General features: G+C 53.2%; 1 protein-coding gene across 2 annotated transcripts in view; it reads right to left on the bottom strand.

Moving 5' to 3' along the window:
* The window catches only part of PAX7 (paired box 7), a 93,109-nt gene that overhangs the window by 54,922 nt on the left and 25,823 nt on the right, over positions 1-12,364 (bottom strand). The window lies entirely within an intron of this gene.

Raw genomic sequence — 12,364 nt, 5'->3', positions numbered from 1 at the left:
TGGCAGGCAGATCCTCTGGGATCTTATCCCGGGAAAGATTGATGGGAAAAACTGGGATTGGGGACAGAACGGGACTGGGGAGGGATCAGGATTGAGGAGGGAGAGGGATTGGGGAGGGAACAGGACTGGGAGTGAGATTGGGGATGGAGTGGGACAGGGGAGGGAACAGGATTGGGAGTTGGAAAAGGAGGTGCAGAATTGTCCTGCCACCGTTTTGTTCTTCCCAGCACAAACTCCAGAACCCCCTTGTCCATCTCTCCTTGGAAAGGTTGGAATTCCTGAATTCCCGGGGAAGGAGAGGTGTGGAACGAACCCCACTCACCCCCACAGTGGGTGGGGCTGGGAGGGGGCGCCTTGGTCGGGAGCCGAAGGCCAGGAGGGCTTTTCCAAACCCACAAAGGGGACGGAATTCCTTCCCTACCCAGCTGCTCTTCCCCAAAGCCATGCATGGAGCCTAAGAAAACTCTGGGAATATCCCAAAACTTGTTCTCCTTCAGAGGTGGGGGGATCTGATCCCAGATCTGATCCCAGAGTTTCCCTGTAGGAATAGTGGAATCCACGGGGCCAATCTGATCCCAGATCCGATCCCAGAGGTTCCCTGTGTGAATACTGAAATCCACAGGGCAGGTTCAATCCCAGATCCCATCCCAGAGGCTCCGTGTGGGAATAGCGGGATCCACGGGGCTGATCCGATCCCAGGGATTCCCTGCAGGGATCCACGGGGCTGTTCCTGAGGATCTGCCCCACTGCCCAGTCCCCACACACATCCCAAACCCCCAAAACTTTCCGCTCCTTCCCGAGCAAACCCAACGCATCCCGAACATCGCGAGCCGAAGCGGGAGGGAGGCAGGGCAAACAGGGAGCCACGTCCCGGCAGCCTTTGTGAATTCCCCGAGCACAAACAGATGGAATATCCATCAACTCCGGCCCTCTTTTCTTCGCTTTCAACTTTTTTTCCTGGTCCTCGCCTCCCTGCCCCCTCCGCCCCTCGCCCTCTTTCTTCGGGCTTTTGTTCGGCCTTTTCAAGCGGCCCGAGGTGCTGGGGCCTGCCCCGAGTCCCGGCACATCTGTGGAGTCCATAAAAGCCCCTCTGGCACTTCAATATTCATGGCCTCGTGCCTGTGGCAGGATCCAGCCCGGGAGAGAGGGAGGGAAGGAGGGAAGGAAGGAGGGCGATGCTTTAGGATTCAGCTTTTATATTTTTCAGGTCCTGCACTGCTCTAGTCCCCAACTCTGAACCCACGGCCTGTCAGCTGCTGTTGGCCCGTTTTATTCAGACAAAACAAACCCAAGGGCGCCTGACAGCCCCAGGCCCCTCAAAGGATCAACAAAATGAGTTATTAAAACTTTAATAAATTCATTACCTGGAGCTGTAATTGGGGGATTGACCCCCGATATGCAAATGGAGCAAGTTTATAATTGTCTGAAAAACCCGTGAGCATCGTCCACCTCGGGTGGAGCCTGGGAGGCTCCTGAGTGCCCCAGGGGTATCTGTGGGAGGCCTTTAATAAATACCCATCAATACCAAATAAATACTAAAATAAAAATAAAAATACCCATAAATACCCAATTAAATACTAAAATTAAAATGCTATAAAAATAAAACAAATGCTAAAATACTGAAAGAAATACTAATATTCTCTTAGCCTTGTCCCACCTCTCTTCCAGGCAGCCACTCCGAGCCACCGAGGGAAGGAGGGAAGGACCCTGGAGTTTCACCCTCACACCTCGGTTCTTCTCTGGAGAAACGTGGCTGTTCTTCCATCCCAGATCTCATCCCACAGCCCTGATCTATTCCAGTGGCTTTTAGTCCGGAATTTTCCCAGAGCTGGCTGGGCAGGAGCCCCACAGCCACATTTCAGCTTCTGGGGAGGCCCCAGCAGAGGTTTTTCTGCATATTGGGGTGGATTGCCCATGGTCTGACCCATTCCTTCCCGTCCTGTGTGCCCAGAGGCTCCATCCCACAAATCTAGGCTCAGTTTCCCATCAGTGACAACCCCTGCATCCCCTGCCTTGGTCCCACCTCAGGTTCCTGAAGGAGGAGGAGCTCTTCCCTCCAGGCCTGGAGATTCCCAAAGATTCCAGTCCCGGAGAGAGGGAGCTCCTGGGGCTGCTGGATAATTCCAGAGCTGTGGCAGCCATGGAGAGATCCCAGTGCCAGGCAGGGATCCCAGTGCCAGAGAGAGATCCCTGATCCAGGAAGAGATCACTGATCCTGGGAGAGATCCCAGTGCCAGCGACAGATCCCAGTGCCAGGGTGAGATCCCAGTGCCAGGGACAGATCCCTGATCCAGGGACAGATCCCAATGCCAGGGAGAAATCCCTGATCCAGGGAGAGATCCCTGATCCAGGGAGAGATCCCAATGCCAGGGATAGATCCCAGTGCCAGAGACAGATCCCTGATCCAGGGACAGATCCCTGATCCAGGGAGAGATCCTGATCCAGGGAGAGATCCCAATGCCAGGGATAGATCCCAGTGCCAGGGACAAATCCCAGTGTCAGGGACAGATCCCTGATCCAGGGACAGATCCCAGTGCCAGAGACAGATCCCAGTGCCAGGGAAAGATCCCGGTGGCCCCAATCCACCACTTCCCTCCCCTCCCTTCATGCTCCATCTGGGAAATCAGGGACGCAGCAAAACTCACGGAGGACTTCTGGAATATCTGAATTTCTATCCCTCACCCACTCGCCGTGTCCCTGTGCGTTTTGATTCGGGCATTACATTTCCTATACATTTATAAATTAATCCGTGTTTATCTGTGGATATTCCCACCCCACTGCCAATCCCGCTTTTCCTGCCGCGCTCCCGCCGCCTCATCTCTCTTTCTCTCCACTTTTCCCCCCCTTCCCTGCCCGCTTTTCCCCCTCTCCAGAAAAAAAAAAAAAAAAAAAGCCGCTCCCAGCTTTCCATTCATGTCAGGAACCCCCCGGGACGCGTTTGGGAGAAAGGCCCGGGCGGGACGCGCCCCTCGGGGCTGTGACATTCGCCCGCGATTGAACCCCCGGGCCCGTCCCCGCCAGAAGAAAGAGAAGAAAGGGAAATGTAGGGAAGAGAGAATGCGAGTGACAGAAAGAAGGATTGAATGGAGGAGCGCGAAGAAAGGAAGATATCCCTGCGCCGCGCTCCTTTATCAGCGCTGTCATCTGGAGCAGGGCCCTGCCCGCATTGTCTCACCTTGGGCTGAACAAAACCGGGGGGTTTTGTTTTGTGCGGGTTCCTTTGGAGCCGCACCTTAGGGGGTCGCGGGCGGCTGAATGTGCGGCTGACAGCCCCGCGCGCTCTCAATGAACCCCGACACTCGGCCCTTCAGCACTGCTCATGTGGAAGGTACGGCCTGAATATTAAAAACCACCGGGAAGGAGCCCGGGATGCCGCGGGAGGGGGGGAGGGATGAGGAGAGCTCGGGGTTGGGGATGCGGCGGTGTTGATGGTTCGGGGTTTTCGTGGGGTTTTTTTTTGGTTTCCGTGGGTTCGGGATCCCCGCGGTTCTTCGGAGCACCGAGCTCTGCGCGCGGTGCCGGCCGCGGCTCTCCCGGTTTGGGAGGACGAAATTCCTCTCCCGGCCTGGGAATCGAGGATGCGCCGCTGCCCCGGGAACCGGGGACAAAAGGGAGCTGGGAAATTTGGGGTGAATGGGAAACTTCCAGGAGATGGGAATGGCTGGGAATAGCAGGGAATGGTTGGGAATAGCTGGGAATGCCTGGGAATGGCAGGGAATTGTTGTGAGTGGTTTGGAACGATTTGGAATGGCTGGGGATGGTTGGGAATAGCTGGGAGTGGTTGGGAATGGTTTAGAATGGCAGGGAATGGTTGGGAATGGCTGGGAATAGCAGGGAATGACTGGGAATGGTTGGGAATTGTTTGGAATGGCTGGGAATGGTTGGGAATGGCTGGGAATGGTTTGGAAAGGTTTGGGAAAGCCAGAATTCCCTGCCATTCCATTCCCCACCATTCCCAACCATTCCAGAGCCATGGAAACCCCTGGAAGTCCCCAGTCCACAGGCGAAGAACCTGCAATCCACCAAAATTCCAACGCCTGGCTCCAAACATTCCTCTGGAGTTCAGTCCAGTTCACCACAACCACAAATCCATAAATTCTCCTCATTTTGATGAATCCATAAATTACTCTCAAAAATCAAGCAGGAATGGCATGGAATTCCCTCCGAGAAGCCAAATTCCACCTTTTCTTTCTTATTCCCACGTAGGAGCCCTTGGATCCATTTCATTCCCACAGCAACAGTAATGTTCCCTTTCCAAACCCTCAAAATTCCATCAAAACCATGGAAAAGGTCAGCTCTGGAGCGTTTTACGGATTTAAAAAAAATCAGCGGTATTCCCAAAGTGTGGAAATTTTAGCTCAGGACTAAGATTTGGATTGAAAATATTCCCACGGCCAACACATGAAAGCAATTCCTTGTTATCCCAAATCCCCAAATTTTGGGGGAAAGTGTGGGAAAAGGGGGGAAAGGGAAGGGAAGGGAAGGGAAGGGAAGGGAAGGGAAGGGAAGGGAAGGGAAGGGAAGGGAAGGGAAGGGAAGGGAAGGGAAGGGAAGGGAAGGGAAGGGAAGGGAAGGGAAGGGAAGGGAAGGGAAGGGAAGGGAAGGGAAGGGAAGGGAAGGGAAGGGAAGGGAAGGGAAGGGAAGGGAAGGGAAGGGAAGGGAAGGGAAGGGAAGGGAAGGGAAGGGAAGGGAAGGGAAGGGAAGGGAAGGGAAGGGAAGGGAAGGGAAGGGAAGGGAAAGGGAAGGGAAAGGGAAGGGAAAGGAAAATATCCCAGATATTTTCACACCTTCCTTCTATTTTGGCCCCCAAACCTGCTCAGGATATTCAAGGAGAGGGGCTGGGAATGCCTTGGCAGGAAAGGATAAACTCCAGCAGAAAGGTTTTAGGGAAAGGTGTTTTAGGGAAAAGGTTTTAGGGAAAGGTGTTTTCCAGCATCGACCTCTGAGATTTGGGGAACGAGGGGTAAGAGAAAGAATGACAGGATTTGAGACGAAAGAGGGGAGGTTTGGATGGGATATTTGGGATAAATTCTTCCCTGTGAGGGCAGAGAGGCCTGGAATGGAATTCTGGAATAGATTTCCAAGAGAAGCCGAGGATTCTCCATCCCTGGAAGCGCCCAAAGCTGGAAAGGACGGGGCTTGGAGCAGCCACAGGAATCCCTGGGGTGGAACCGGGTGGGTTCAAAGGTCCCTCCAGCCCAACCCATCCCATGATCCCAGGAAACACAGGACAGGGAGAGGACAGAAGGTGACAGCAGGGGCAGATCCAGCAGGAAGAGCCGGGTTTGGATGGCTCAGGAAGGGCGAGAGGATGGATTTGTGCGGAACAACTCCCGATATCCCAGAGGCCGGCGAGGAATAAAAAGCCCTTAGTAGGTCACCCCTGCCCCCGGCAGCCGCACGAGGCAGCTCCCGCCAGCCAGAATTTTCCTCCCCGAGCCCTTTTTAAATCCCAGCCATTTTTTTTTCTCCAGTATCCAAATGCCAGAGAGGGAAATCCGGGCAGGCCGCGGCTAAGTCCTAAAAATCTCCCTTTTTTTATTTTTTATTTTTTTTTCCCTTCCCTCTGTTCCTGTTTCTTTGGATTCCGACAAACCTCCCTGGGAAGGGCACGGAGCACGAGGCTTTGCTCAGAGCTGCCTTCAGAGGTCACCAGGGGTGACGGTCCCCGCTGCCAGCTGGCTCCGGCCGCGGCCAGCGCTCCCCGCTCCCGGGAAACACCGGGATGGGCCCGCGGGATGAGCCCCACGCGGGAAGCAGGGCTGAATTCGGGATGAGCCGCTCGGATGAAAGGCTCTTGGTGCCCTGGAACAGCCTGGTCCTGAGATGGACCTGGACGGCCCAGGTGGGGTCACAGTGAGGGGACTGGGAGGTGTCCCCAGCTCTGCAGAGAGCCCGGGATTGATCTGTGGGGCTGATCCCCAAAATTGTCCCCACAGGGACAGCCTAGGTGGGGTCACAGCTCTGGGACATGAACTGGGAGCTGTCCCAGCTCTGCAGAGAGCCCGGGACTAATCTGTGGGGCTGATCCCCAAATCCACTGAAAGCAGCGCTTAGCTGCCAAAACCCCAAACCCCCAAACCCCAAAACCCTCCCAGGCCACAAGGGATGGAACAAAACATCCTTGGATCTTCCTTTCCCTCACTCCACAGACAGAACCTCGTGGGTCTTTCTCCCAGTTTAACCAGCATGGGCTGCTTTAAACCCAAACTAACTCCCAAAAAACCCCAAATCCAAACTCTCGGAGCGGGCTGGGGAAAACTCCCTGAAGGCTCCGTGTTTTCCAGAGCAGCTCCTGCCACCATGAGCTGCCTTCTGACAGCAGAATTCCCGCTGCTCCCCCTCTCCCTGCCCCAATCCCGGCGATTTCCAAGGGCTCCGATCAATCTCCGGCCCCTTCCCCCGCCTGCTCCCGGCCGTTCCCAGGGAAAAAGGCGGATTCGCCCGGGAAGGTGGTGGAAAAAATGTGGACAAATTTCTGATTTGCAACACTCTGGGCACGGGCTGATTGCCATTGTTGGAGTGCAAATGTAGAAATAAAGCAAAACGAAGATTCCGGGGTGAGGCCGATGAAAAGCAGAAAACGAGGAATTTTATGGCCATAAGTGGCGTGGGCTAATGGGGATTTTTGAGGCACTGGACCATGGTGGTTCCTTAGCTCCAGGATTGCTGGGAAAGACGCTCAGTTCTTAATTGCTGCCACGTCTCGTGGCGGCTGCCACTGCCAGGGGTGTGCGGGCACCGGGAACGGCCCCAAAAAGCCAAAATCGGTCCTGGAAATTCCAAATCGGTCCTGAGAATTCCAAGCTGGCCCCAAAAATCTCCAAGTGGTCCTGAAAAAATGCAAATCGACCCCGAAAAAACCAAACCGGCCCTGAAAAAGCCAAACTGGCCCTGAAAATCTCAAACCAGCTCTGAAAATGCCAAACCAGTCCCAAAAACCCCAAACCAGCCCTGAAAAATCCCAAACCAGCCTTGAGAAACCCCAAACCGGTCTCAAAACCCCAAACCAGCCCTGAAAAACCCCAAAGCAGTTCCAAAAACCCCAAACCAGCTCCACAAATCCCAAAGCAGCCTCAGAAACCCCAAAGCAGCTCCAGAAACACCAAACCAGCCCCAAAAATCCCAAAGCAGCCCGGTTTCCCCAGGGAATGGGATTGAAGGGTTTTCCTTGGGGGACACCGGGAAGAGGCAAATCTGACCCTAAAAGGATTTCAATTCCCTCCTTTCCCTGCAGATTCAGGAACTCCAACCCCCCCTTCCCCGGCAAATCCCGATATTCCATGTCCAACTCCATGCCCTGGAGCAGTTTCCGGTGTTTCCAGATCCATCCATCCATCCCCCACTCCTCGATCCCCAAAATTCCCTGGGATGCGGGAATGTTCCATGATGTTCCATGTGGGAACAGCTCCACAGGCTAAAATCCGTATGAAATTCCCAAAATATCGGCCTCTCCCTTCCCTTTGCCCGGTGCACCGGGAAGTTCAGGAATCCTAAAAGGAAAGAGTCCCGGCACTAAAATTCCAAACCCGGAGTTTTTTCCGGGAGTTTTCTTCCTGGCAGAGCCCAGGAAAAGGGAATGACACATTTCATAAACAGCTCGATAAAAATTCCCAAACATTTGGGAATATTGAGCTTGGAGAGCTGGGCTGAGCAGGCCCACAGCTTCCCAAGAATCCCTGGATTTAATTTGATTTAATCAACGCCTCCCTCTCCATGGGATCCTTCCCATTTTGGCAGGAAAAATCCAAATTCTGGATGTGCAGCCAGGTCACTTTTACTCCGTGGAAGCTGATTATTCCCCACATTCCAACAAAACCCAATCCCAAAGCTCCCTGTGCAAGAATTCCCTCAGCAAAATCCCTTCCCAATTTATTCCATAACCCACCAGCCACGGAACTGCAACGGGAATTGCAATTCCCAATATTTTTGGGAGCGGATAATTCCGCTTCCCCGCAAAAAAAAAAATAAAAGAGAGAAGGGAAAAGAAAAAATTCCTCGTCGAGGAGCTGGGAAATTTCATTCCCTGGGAATGGATTTGCCCTCCAGACTGCTGGGAACAAACGGAATTGTTGGGAAATTCCCAATGCTGGGCTGGCCACGCTCCCGAAAATGCTGGAGAACAACTCAGGGCGCTCTTTCCAAACTTTGGGAAAAGGGAAAAAAACAACAACGACAGAAAAAATAACATAAAAATCAGGCTCCTTTCTTTTCCCTTTTCCTTTGAACCCTTTGGAATAATTTTGCCTTCCAGAGGCCTGGATTTGCTCCAGAGTTTTGGAGGTGGGAAGCGCTCGGGGGGGATCAAATCACAACCAAATGGCTCTGCTTCCAAAGGGTTTCCAGAGCCTCTGGAAGCACTTCCCAGGTGGCTGCACCCCCATCCAGCCCCTGCTCCCAAAATTCCGGCCGATCCCTCCCTGCCTGGCTCCCATCCTGGCCGGAATCCCGGAATCAGGGCAGAGCTGGAGGGATTTGGGGTCCCTGGTTTGGGGAATCGGCCCCAAAGAGGATCTGGGAAAAGGAATGGGATTGGGATCTGTCCCTCCTGTCCTGATTCAGCTCCCTCGGTGCCTCGGCAGCTTTGGGGACACCAAGAGCCCTTTGGGAACACTGAGAGACTTTTGGAGACACCAAGAACCCTTTAGAGACACCGAGACCTTTGGGGACATAAAGTCACAACAGCTTTGAGGACACCAAGAGCAGCTCTGGGGACACTGAGAGAGCTTTGGGGACACTGAGCACTTGGGGACACCAAACCATCTGGGGACACTGACCTCTTTGGGGACACCAAGAGCACTTTAGGGACATTAAACCCTTTGGGGACACTGAGTTTGGGACATTGAACCCTTTGGGGACACTGAGACCTTTGGGGACACCGAGAGCAGCTCTGGGGACACCAAGAGCCCTTTGGGGACACTAAGAACCCTTTGGGGACACCAAGACCTTTGGGGACATCAAATCCTTTGGAGACATGAAACCCTATGGGGACACGGAACCCTTTGGAGACACCAAGAGTTCTTTGGGGACACCAAGCACTGCTTTGGGGACACAGAACTCTTTGGGGACACGGAACCCTTTGGAGGGCCCTTCCAGCCAGGCCTTGGACTCGGGAATTGCGGAACATTCCGGCAGCAGAGCCAGATTTTCAGCCCGCAAAGCCATGACTCAGTTCCGTATTTTTTAGGGAAAATAGAGGGAACACAGGGAGCAGGGTTTGGTTTGGATTTAGGGGTTGGATTTAGGATAAAATAACCTGGGAATGGGGGAAAATCGGGGATTTTTAAATCCATATCTGAAGAGATGAAACTCCTTAAATTCCATAAATTCACTACTTATGGCCAAATCCCTCCAGTGTGAGCTCTGCTCCGAGAGTATCCAAGGAGATCCCAAATCCAGGGACAGGCGGATTCCCACTGAGCCAACGCTCCCCTTTCCCAGCTGTTCCCAGTTTTCCGGGAGGTGGGAGTGGAAGGATCTCCCGGTTTTCCCACCGTGGGGCCGCTCAGATGGAGGGAATTAAAGCCGGACCTAAGCAGTTGCAGGTTTGGGAGCCGAAACAATCGGGAGCGAATTTCCAGTGGGGAATTCCCGGCCCCCAGGAGCGCACGGATTAATCGGGAGATGCGGTTGTGAGCACCGGCCTTTTCCTGTGCCCCAGGAAAACACAAACCCATTTTCCATGGATCAACCCCAATGAATCCCAGACCAGAAATGTGGGGATGTGGGAAGGAAGGGGGGAGCAGGAACCGATCCCTGCTCTGATCCATGGAAATCTCAGACGGAATATCCCGCGTTCCCCGCTGGGATTTCATGGATTTCTCCATCGTCCACAAGAGATTTAGAGATGGGAAAGGAATAATTTCCCAAATAACCAAAATCCCGCACGCAGGAGAGCAGGAAAACCCAGGAGACGCAGAACTTGTGGATCCCAGATCCCAAATCCCTCCTCAAATCCTCCCTCAGTTTCCAGAATTCCCCAAAACGAGCCCGTTTCTCACCCTCTGACCCCCGAGACTCCACCCAAAATCAGTTTGGAAAAGTGGAGGAATTCCAGGAGACACAATTCCTTCCAGGAGACAAAATTCCTTCCAGGAGACAAAATTCCTTCTGGAACTGGGAGCTCCAGGTGGGACATGAGGTGGCACCTCTGGACTTTCATTCCCTTCCATATAAAAATCCCAATTTTTTTTCCCTTTCCCTGGGGTGCGGCGCCCCAAACCCCGCCGAGGACGCGCTGCTGACATTCCCAGATTTTCCAGCTGCTCCCGTTTCCCTGGAACCCTTCCCAAAGTCTTTCCCTTCTGCCCCGAATCACAAACTGCCCATTCCCAGCTGGAATAAACCCGGGAACACCCTCAACACTCCCAAGGGATTCCCAGTGGTCCCAGCAGCATTCAATCCCGTTTTTTGGGGGTTATTTTTGGGATGTGGCCTGGAGCTCTTTGGGGCCCTTTTCCAACATCAAAGCTCGCTGAACCTGGAAAGCTTCAAAAAGTTTTTTTTGTAAATTAAAAAGTTTTTTTGGGGAAAAAAGGTGATTCCAAAAGCTCTGATGTGGCGTTTTTGAGGCATTTTTTGGGGGGGAATGTGCTTTGATTTCCAGGTTTAATGGGAATAAAATTCCTTCCTCCTCCTCTCTGCACCCCTGATTGGAATTTTTGCTGCCAAGAGGAACTGGGAAAAACAAATTTGGCATAAATTGTCCTGGAAAACGAATAAATAACGGCCCTTCGCTCTTCCCACCAGGAATGTTGGCCGGAGTTGGGAATGGCTTTATGGAAGGGCTCCATCCATTCCCCGGGAGCAGAGGTGAGCCCTCAATTGTGTCCTTAATTAATTAATTACGGGCAGAGCGAGCCGAGCTTTGCTCGCAGCGCTGGAACCCAGCTGGGGGCAGCAGCCCCTTGTTTGGAATATTCAGGAATGAGCTCCAGGCTTTAAAAACCCCCAAATCATCCCAAAAAATCCCAGTTCGGGGAGTTCAGCACCTTCCGACACTTCTGGGGGGTTTCCCTTGGCTTTTCCCGGGATTTTTGGCTCTTCCCGGCGCCGTGGGAGGAGGCTTTGGGAGCTCCGCGGAGCTGATTCCCGGAATTCTTCTTAGGAGAATCCCTAAAATGCTGCTTACATCGGGAATCCTCTCAGGGATGGGACGGGATGGGGCTCGCCGGGATAAAGCCGCCCACAGAGCTAAGCCTTGGCAGGCCAGGCTTTATTTTCCTCCCAAATCTCCGAGCCCGCGCTCTGCCTTCAGGTAAAACTCCCGCGGATGCCGCAGGAATTTGGGAATTCGGGAATTTGCCGCTCTAAACGCACCGGGTTTTGGAGCAGAATGAAAAGCTGCGCTTCAGGGATTCCTGCATGAGGTTCCGCCTTCGGATTTGCTGCTGGAATTCCAGGAAAACCTTGGGAAAGGCGCTGCCCTTGGGTTATCCCCAGCTCTGGGGCATGCCACAAACCTCAGCCCCAAAATCCATGGAATTTCCATCTATCCATCCATCCATCCATCCATCCATCCATCCTCTCCCACTGCAAAAACACGGATTTATTCCCTCTGCTTTTCCTCTAAAAACGGGAATTTCCAAGCTGAAGGCACTGGGATTCATTGCCTGGAGATTCCATGATTTTCATGGATTGGAAGCTCTCTTTTCCCCCTCATCCCCGTGCCTGCCGGGATTTTTCCATAGCCGGGATTTTTCCGTAACCGGGGAATTTTACGGATCTACTTTAGCTTGTGCTAAATAAGGAATTCCATCTGTTAGCTCCAGATACTGATTTTTTCAAATAAAAAAATCCTGATTTTATATTTCCCCATCTCCAGGTTATTTAATCCCTAATTTAGTCTGGGATCTTCCCAGGGGCTCGGCCTGGCCGGGATTCCTGGATAAATCCCAACCATCAGGAATAGCTGACAACCCCTGCTGGGTTGGGATCGGCAACAAGTGATAATCCCTGGAGCGGCAAAATGGGATCCAGGATGGTGGGATCGGCCTGGAAAATGCTTCCCGTCCATGGGTTCTGCCCCTGCAGCTCCAGCCCCTCTCCAGGAGCTCCCAAAGTTCCTTTGGGAAAATCCAACCTGGATTTGGAGGGTCGGGAGTGGAATCAGCCCGGGGACAGCGGCTCCAGCTGGAAAAGGTGGAATCTGGGGATTTGGGGCATTCCTGGACCCCACCTCCAGGTCAATCCCAGGGATGGGATCCATGGGATGGGATGGGATCCATGGGATCAATGGGATGGGATCCATGGGATCAATGGGATGGGATCCATGGGATCGATGGGATGGGATGGGATGGGATGGGATGGGATGGGATGGGATGGGGTCAATGGGATCCATGAGATGGGATCCATGGGATCCATG

The sequence above is a fragment of the Cyanistes caeruleus genome, chromosome 22, assembly GCF_971803275.1.
Source record: "Cyanistes caeruleus chromosome 22, bCyaCae1.hap1.1, whole genome shotgun sequence".
Classification (NCBI taxonomy): Eukaryota; Metazoa; Chordata; class Aves; order Passeriformes; family Paridae; genus Cyanistes; species Cyanistes caeruleus.
Note: the sequence above shows the minus strand (reverse complement) of the source record. Positions and strands in the feature narration are given on the sequence as shown.